General features: G+C 40.4%; 1 pseudogene; it reads right to left on the bottom strand.

Annotated features, from left to right (window-relative positions):
- Positions 1 to 7,443: 7,443 nt before the first annotated feature.
- LOC123569040 (small ribosomal subunit protein uS5 pseudogene) lies at positions 7,444 to 8,247 on the bottom strand (annotated as a pseudogene).
- Between the last annotated feature and the right edge of the window lie 376 nt (positions 8,248 to 8,623).

Here is an 8,623-nt window from a genome sequence, read left to right as displayed (position 1 = left end):
AAACGTAATCCAGCATATAAACAGAACCAAAGACAAAAACCACATGATTATCTCAATAGATGCAGAAAAGGCCTTTGACAAAATTTACAGCCCTTCATGTTAAAAACTCTCAATAAATTCGGTATTGATGGAACATATCTCAAAATAACAAGAGCTACTTATGAAAAACCCACAGACAATATCATACTGATTGGGCAAAAACTGGAAGCAATCCCTTTGAAAACTGGCACAAGACGGGGATGGCCTCTCTCACCACTCCTATTCAACATAGTGTTGGAAGTTCTGGCTAGGGCAATCAGGCAAGAGAAAGAAAATAAGGGTATTCAGTTAGGAAAAGAAGAAGTCAAATTGTCCCTCTTTGCATATGACATGATTGTATATTTAGAAAACCCCATTGTCTCAGCCCAAAATCTCCTTAAGCTGATAAGCAACTTCAGCAAAGTCTCAGGATACAAAATCAATGTGCAAAAATCACAAGCATTCTTATACACCAGTAACAGACAAACATAGAGCCAAATCATGAATGAACTCCCATTCACAATAGCTTCAAAGACAATAAAATACCTAGGAATCCAACTTACAAGGGATGTAAAGGACCTCTTCAAGGAGAACTACAAACCACTGCTGAGTGAAATAAAAGAGGATACAAACAAATGGAAGAACATACCATGCTCATGGATAGGAAGAATCAATATTTCAAAAATGGCCATACTGCCCAAGGTAATTTATAGATTCAATGCCACCCCCATTAAGCTACCAATGACTTTCTTCACAGAATTGGAAAAAACTGTTTTAAAGTACATATGGAGCCAAAAAAGAGCCTGCATTGCCAAGGCAATCCTAAGCCAAAAGAACAAAGCTGGAGGGATCACGCTACCTGACTTCAAACTATACTACAAGGCTACAGTAACCAAAACAGCATGGTACTGGTACCAAAACAGAGATATAGACCAATGGAACAGAACAGAGTCCTCAGAAATAATACCACACATCTACAGCCATCTGATCCTTGACAAACCTGACAAAAACAAGAAATGGGGAAAGGATTCCCCATTTAATAAATGGTGCTGGGAAAACTGGCTAGCCATAAGTAGAAAGCTGAAACTGGATCCTTTCCTTACTCCTTATATGAAAGTTAACTCAAGATGGATTACAGACTTAACTGTTAGACCTAATACCATAAAAACCCTAGAAGAAAACCTAGCTAATACCATTCAGGACATAGGCATGGGCAAGGACTTCATGTCTAAAACACCAAAAGCAATGGCAACAAAAGCCAAAATTGACAAATGGGATCTAATTAAACTAAAAAGCTTCTGCACAGCAAAAGAAACTACCATCAGAGTGAACAAGCAACCTACAGAACGGGAGAACATTTTTGCAATCTACTCATCTGACAAAGGGTTAATATCCAGAACTACAAAGAACTAAAACACATTTACAAGAAAAAAACAAACAACCCCATCAAAAAGTGGGCAAAGGATATGAACAGACATTTCTCAAAAGAAGACATTCATACAGCCAACAGACACATGAAAAAATGCTCATCATCACTGGCCATCAGAGAAATGCAAATCAAAACCACAATGAGATACCATCTCACACCAGTTAGAATGGCGATCATTAAAAAGTCAGGAAACAACAGGTGCTGGAGAGGATGTGGAGAAATAGGAACACTTTTACACTGTTGGTGGGATTATAAACTAGTTCAACCATTGTGGAAAACACTGTGGCAATTCCTCAAGGATCTAGAACTAGAAATACCATTTGACCCTGCCATCCCATTACTGGGGATATACCCAAAGGATTATAAATCATGCTGCTATAAAGACACATGCACACATATGTTTATTGCGGCACTATTCACAATAGCAAAGACTTGGAATCAACCCAAATGTCCATCGGTGACAGACTGGATTAAGAAAATGTGGCACATATACACCATGGAATACTATGCAGCCATAAAAAAGGATGAGTTCATGTCCTTTGTAGGGATATGGGTGCAGCTGGAAACCATCATTCTCAGCAAACTATTGCAAGAACAGAAAACTAAACACTGCATATTCTCACTCATGGGTGGGAATTGAACAATGAGATCACTTGGACACAGGAAGGGAAACATCACACACCGTGGCCTATTGTGGGGAGGGGGGAGGGGGGAGGGATAGCATTAGGAGATATACCTAATGTAAATGATGAGTTACTGGGTGCAGCATACCAACATGGCACATGTATACATATGTAAAAACCTGCATGTTGTACACATGTACCTTAGAACTTAAAGTAGTAATAATAATAATAATAATAATAATAATAATAATAAAGATGTTTATACTCTTCCCTAAAGTGAAATTCAAAAAAAAAAAAAGAAACAAGTATAAAGTCAGGCATTAGAATTGGAAAGAATAGCAGTCTGGAACCATTTAGCATTAGGGCAAATAAGCTGCATAATTCAGTGGCAATTAGAGATAACATTATATAAGAGGACAGTGCAATATAGTGAATTGTAGTATATTAATGATCTTATGTTATCAAGAGAAAGGTCAAATTATGTTCCGTTTTCTGTTTAAGAAGAATAGGAAGTGTGAGATATTTTAAAGAAATTCTATCACAAATAGAGAAATTTCTAAAAATTTTGACAATTGAAGAAATAAACTCCACTTACATAAAAAAAATCTTATTCCTAAATGGTGATACATAAAATTACAATTGAATTACAGATGGTCCCCAACTTAGGATAGTTTGACTTATAATTTTTCCACTTTTTTAATGGGACCCAAATCCACTAGAATTTAAGAAGCATCCGGACTTTTAATTTTTTTACTTTACAATGGGTTTATCTGGCTATTAAGTGTATTTTCAACCTGTTATATTCTCTACTTAAACAATGGGTTTATCAAGACATAGCCCACATCATAAGTCAAGGAAAACTTGTGCAGTTGATACGGTTCAGCTCCGTGTCCCCACCCAAATCTCACCTTGAATTTTAATAATCCCCACATGTCATGGGAGAGACCTGGTGGAAGGTAACTGAATCATGGGGGTGGGTTTTTCCCTTGCTGTTCTCATGATAGTGACAAATCTCAGGAGATCTGATGATTTCATAAAGGGGAGTTGCCCTGCACATGTTCTCTTGCCTGCTGCCATGTAAAACGTGACTGTGCTCCACCTGCCTTCCACCATGATTTTGAGGCCTCCCCAGCCGTGTGGAACTGTGAGTCGCTTTGCTTTATAAATTATCCACTCTCAGCTATGTCTTTATTAGCCATCTCAGGTATGCCTTTATTAGCAATCCTATTACAATAGGATTGGCAAATCCTTCAAAAATCCTCTAGTCCTACTCCTAAACATTTTCCAGCTAAGGAATCAGAAGCCCAGAGGGGTTAAGTGACTTGCCCAAAGTCACACAGATAATTAGTTGGGAGAGTCTAGTGAAATGAGGGAATGGACAGATAATAACTAAGGCTAAAGCTAGAAGCTGAGGTGTGATGGTTTGGCATTCCACAATGAGGAGCTTGAAACTCATCATGTGAGCTAGTTTTTCATGGTGCATCCCATCAGCTAAAAAGAATTACATAAGCAAACATAATGTATGCTCATTACATATATCTACTACTATCATTAGCTAATATCTCAAGGCATAGATTACACTGCTTCAGAGGTTCTTTGTTAATGATTAAAATAATCTTCTTGATAATTTCCATTTCTTTTTTGGCTGACTCTTTCTCAGATCTAATTAGGTCATTCATTATTGTTTCTGCCCCATAATGTGGCTGAGAAAGAGGTTGTGCCAAAAGAAGGCAAAGTTCCAGCTCTGCCATTGTCTTATTATTGCTTTGTAAGTCACTTACCCATTTTTCTGGGAGTTCTTTTGGTTAAAATTGGATGATGTAATCTGTAAGCCCAGTTAAGCAGGTTCAAAAGGACACTGCTGTCTACTGCTCTGTGTTACGGAATTCCCTCTCTTTCCATTGATAACCTCAACTACAGACGTGACACATGGATGGAATACAGGTACCATTATCACTCCTTGTATTAACTGATAATTTCTTAATTCTTTAGAATCATTTGTGTGTGCATATGTGTGTTTCCTAATGTCTCTCCTATAACCTATCTGGTCCTCTTGTGCATTCTCATTGGAGGGCATTGTCATGGGTGATGGATGAAGCACCATGGAAGACTTTATGATTTAAAGGATAAAAATGTCACCGATGTCCACCTCAAAGAAGGACTTCCAATACTGGAGGTAGGGAAACCAGTTAGGTAGCTTTGGCAAAGGTCAAATCGAGAAATGATTAGGCTGGGGATGAAGAAGACAGTGACCGCAGAAATGAAAAGAAAACATACATTCTGGAAACACTGAGGAAGGGAAGATGGCAGGTCTCATGAATTTGGGTGTGAGAGGAAAAGGGAAAAAAAATAAACTGTGGCTCCAAGTTCTCTTCCATAAAGGATCGAGTTATCAAATAAACAGTGACAGCAACACTAGCAAAGGTATCTGTAACCAGCTGTGTGGTTAACACAGCAACTTTCAAAGCTTTCAAGGCTTTTACATTCCCTCTCCTTTTTTAGAATTCATCCATTTATTATCTCTGATAATAAAATCAATGCAAACTCAGAGAAGCTTATTCCTCACATTTACATGAGAAGCAGACCAAAACCCCCTCTTTGCACCATCAATCAGAGCAAACTAGCTTCTTCCACCCCCACCCCAACCCTTTAGAGAGATTTAAACCATGAGACACAATCAAATGAACAGATGAGCCTCTCAATCAGTATCAGTATCTTAACTGCCACAGACACAACCAGCCATGGTGATGCATTATACATTTTTCGTGTTGTGTGTGTCTGCCTGGTTTGTCAGAACTCAAATTTCTTTTGCACTTACACTGCTGTCATCCCAATAATGTTATTCATTGTTAGCAATGACTCCCTGTGCTATATCACAAACACAGGACATGATGCATACAGTTCCAGGAAGAACCTGGCAGGATAATATCTTCTTCTATCCTGTGAGCAATTACCTACTTTCCCTTTATTTTCTTTCATTTCTTTCCCTGTGAAACACAATGTGCACAGTTAACATACAGTTGTGCTGAGTTATGACACTTTGGATATTTTCATCTTAGGAATGTTAAATGCTGATATTCAACCTTATAAATCCAGTTCTGCTATATCAAAGTGAGAAGAGAATGGAGAAGCAGTATATTTGTTTAGGAGTTATATTAAATTATATCATATTATATAATATGGTTAAATATTATATTTTCAATAAAGAATTATATTAATTGCTAAATGGAAACAAGATGTAACATCTCTCCCCTTAGATGAAGCATAAAACTACTAGGATTGACACAGTCCTAGACAAGAGTTCCCCTGACAAGGGGGAACAAAGACTGTTCTCCCTCTCCAATAATTTTGCAAACACATAAAACATGACTTTCACTCTCTTAGAAGTATGAAGAAACAGTCTTTTATTTGCTTCACCTCTAGCTGTGAAGTCGAGTGATTCATCTAAATTATTGAGACAATACAAATGTGACATTTATTTGTGTCACATCTGTATCTATTGCACATGTGTATCTATTGGGCAGAGTTTAAAAATTAAGATTTGCATATGCCTGTGACCTCCTATTCCTATGTTTTCCATACTTGATATGAAGCCTCAGGGCACCAGCTGGGGCAGTGCTCTGTTCTGCAGTTTTCCACACATGGTCTCCTAGAATTCCACTCTTGAAGTGGGACAGAAGTATCCAGAAGCTGATTTTGGCCCGTGGTCCAGTAAAGAAGGTCGCTACCTTGGATTATTATCATCCTGACACCCCCAATAGAAAGGTCAGGTAATGAAAGATGGTAGCTCAAAATAACAGAAGACAAGGTAACATAAGAATGATGCTACCAGAAACATCGTGGCAAAGATTCGATCCATACCAGTGTTTTTCAAACTTTACTGAGCATTAGACTCACCCAGAAAACCTTTCATAATGCAGATTCCTGGACCCCATCCCCAGAGTTTCTGATTCAACAGGTCCGATATGGGGCCCAAGAATGTGTTCCAACAATCTCAAGGCATTGCTGATTCTGCCAGCCTTGAACAGCACTTTGAGTAGCACTGATCTGTGCAATCCTGGATACCTGATTAGCAAGTAAAATGAGTCCCAAGGAAGGTAGACCCAGATCTTCCATTCTTTAAGGACAGGTATCAGGTGAAGAAAATCTTTTCCTGAGACCAACCCGTGCAAATGTGTGTGGGAGGTGAAATATGCAGCTTCACGTTGCCAAAAGAATGGTATCTAGTAGATAACATCAATGGCCCAACTCTTCAGCCCTCTCTGTATCTACCTGTTTTACCATGTGATTTAGCAACTCCTCCTCCTAAAAGGATGAAGCACATTTCCCTACCCTTTGGCTTTGGGTTTGACCATGTGGCTTACCAAATAAATGTTAGCAAGTGCACTGTGACCAAAGACTTGAAAAGCCCTGCATGACTGGCCTTCTCTCTTGTGCCTCTGCTACGACATGACCCTCTGACCCACTGGATCCAGTAAGAGGATGAGAGACTTAGGCAACAGGATCTAACTGCCCATGCTGAGCCTAGCTTGTATCAGCCAGTCCCCACCAGATTCCCAGAACTCCCAGACATCTGAATGAGTTTGGCCAAGAGCAACAGAGCCACCCAGCCAAGCTCGGCTTCATTATCAACCCTGAACTGGATCTGCATATCTGTAAGAATAAATACTTGTGGTTTGAGCTACTGAGTTTGACATGGTTCTCATGCAGCACATTTCGTGACAACAGCAAACTTGTATGTAGTGTCCATCTGGTTGCCCTTGGTGGCTAGAATTTGGAGAACAGCTGGAGGCATCTTCCCATGCGGAAGTGAATCTGAAAAGACTTGTGAGGTTGATAGGCTCCATTCTTGTAGTTACACAACAGGAGGCTTTAGGAATTGAAAAATCGGTTTGGGGGCAGTCCTAGGCCTGCTTCTGTGACTTTTAGATTGTAAAACTGAGGTTCAAAGAAAATGAGTGGTCTTATCTATGGTAACACAGTATCAACAACAAGCTGGAATCAGGTTTCCAACTTGGAAACTTGAGCTTCACTTGCAGACTGTGTGGCTTTTCCTTTGCAGTTTGAAATAAAATTTAAGCCTTAAAAAAAAAAAACTGCCAAAGTAGATACTCAGTGTGTTCCCACTCCCCTTACTTTCCTCAAAACCATGAAACAATCACTATGAGGATCATCAACAGCTGAGGCCCATATTTTTAGACTACTCAATTACACATACAGTTGGTAGTAATTGTGATCAACAAGAACAAAAATAATTCCTTTCAAAGAAAACAAATAAATTATATCATCAGGTGAGTTGTATTTGTTTATAAGTGATGAAACCATATGCAATATGTTTTGTTAATTTCTTTCTTTTCTTTGTTTTTAACCAGCTTAATTCACTTTATTTTTCTTGTATAAAAAACACAGTTGGAGCCTGGATCTTTTCTGCACATAAACTCTGGGGTGGGTCTTGATAAGGTAGTCACCAAATTCCTGATAGGGAGACTTGGTGAACACAGTCTCCTTCCAGAGGTCGGGCGTAAGGTAGCTGTCGGTCTTTGAGATGGTATCAAAGGCGGCCTTGGCAAAGTTGCCCAGGGCGGAGGTGCAGCCCCTGGCTGAGGGGTAGCAGTCATCGATACCAGCCATCAGCAGCAGCTTCTTAGGCATGGGGGCCAAGACGATGCCAGTGCCCCTGGGCACACCAGCACAGAGCCACAGCGGCCTGTCACCTTGCAAGGGACGGCGTGGGGCTTGCCGATCTTGTTCCTCCAGTAGCCTCTGCACACGGGAACAATGGAGAGCTTGGCTAGGTTAGTGGCCCCGCAGATGGCAGAGGCCACCACCTTGGAGCACTTAACACCCAGACCAACGTGGCCATTGTAGTCCCCCGATGACAACAAATGCCTTGAACCTGGTGCGCTGGCCTGCGTGGATCTGCTTCTGCACCAGCATAATCTCAAAACCTCATCCTTGAGAGAGGCTCCCAGGAAAAAGTCAATGATCTCAGACTCCTTGATGGGCAGGGAGAAGAGACAGATCTCCTCCAGGCACTTAATCTTCATGTCCTTGTGACCAGGTGGCCCAGCTTGGTGACGGGCATCCACTCCTTGCCTCCACAAGCTCTGCGGCCTTGGCCCCGGCCCCGACCACAGCCACAACCCTGGCCCCGGATGCCACAAAGTCTCCAGGGAAGCCACCGTGGTTATCCCCCCATCCCAGGGCTCCTGGGTCCCCTGCTCCGCCCACCCGTTGCAGCTGCATCATCTGCCATTTTGTGTTTTCTCAGAGAAAAAACGTTAATTTCTTTCTTATTTGCACTCTCTGTTTTTCAAAACAATTTAAAATAAACTACTGTGTATTATTTTTATAAGAATCTTTTTTTAAAAAACTGAGGGTTGGTTGGTTTTTGTTTCTGTTTTCCTTGAGAAGTGTGGAATAAAAGGCTCCAGTTCTTTTAGGCTGATTTATGACCCATTTTTCACACCATTCAGTAGCTGACTAATATTGCCCTCTCAGAAGGTCCTTAAACACACAGGACTTAGTTGGCCATTAATTGACAATTTTTAGA

The sequence above is a fragment of the Macaca fascicularis genome, chromosome 15 (genome assembly GCF_037993035.2).
Source record: "Macaca fascicularis isolate 582-1 chromosome 15, T2T-MFA8v1.1".
NCBI classification, from domain to species: domain Eukaryota; kingdom Metazoa; phylum Chordata; class Mammalia; order Primates; family Cercopithecidae; genus Macaca; species Macaca fascicularis.
The sequence above is the reverse complement of the archived record's forward strand: the minus strand, read 5'-3'. Positions and strand labels throughout refer to the sequence as shown.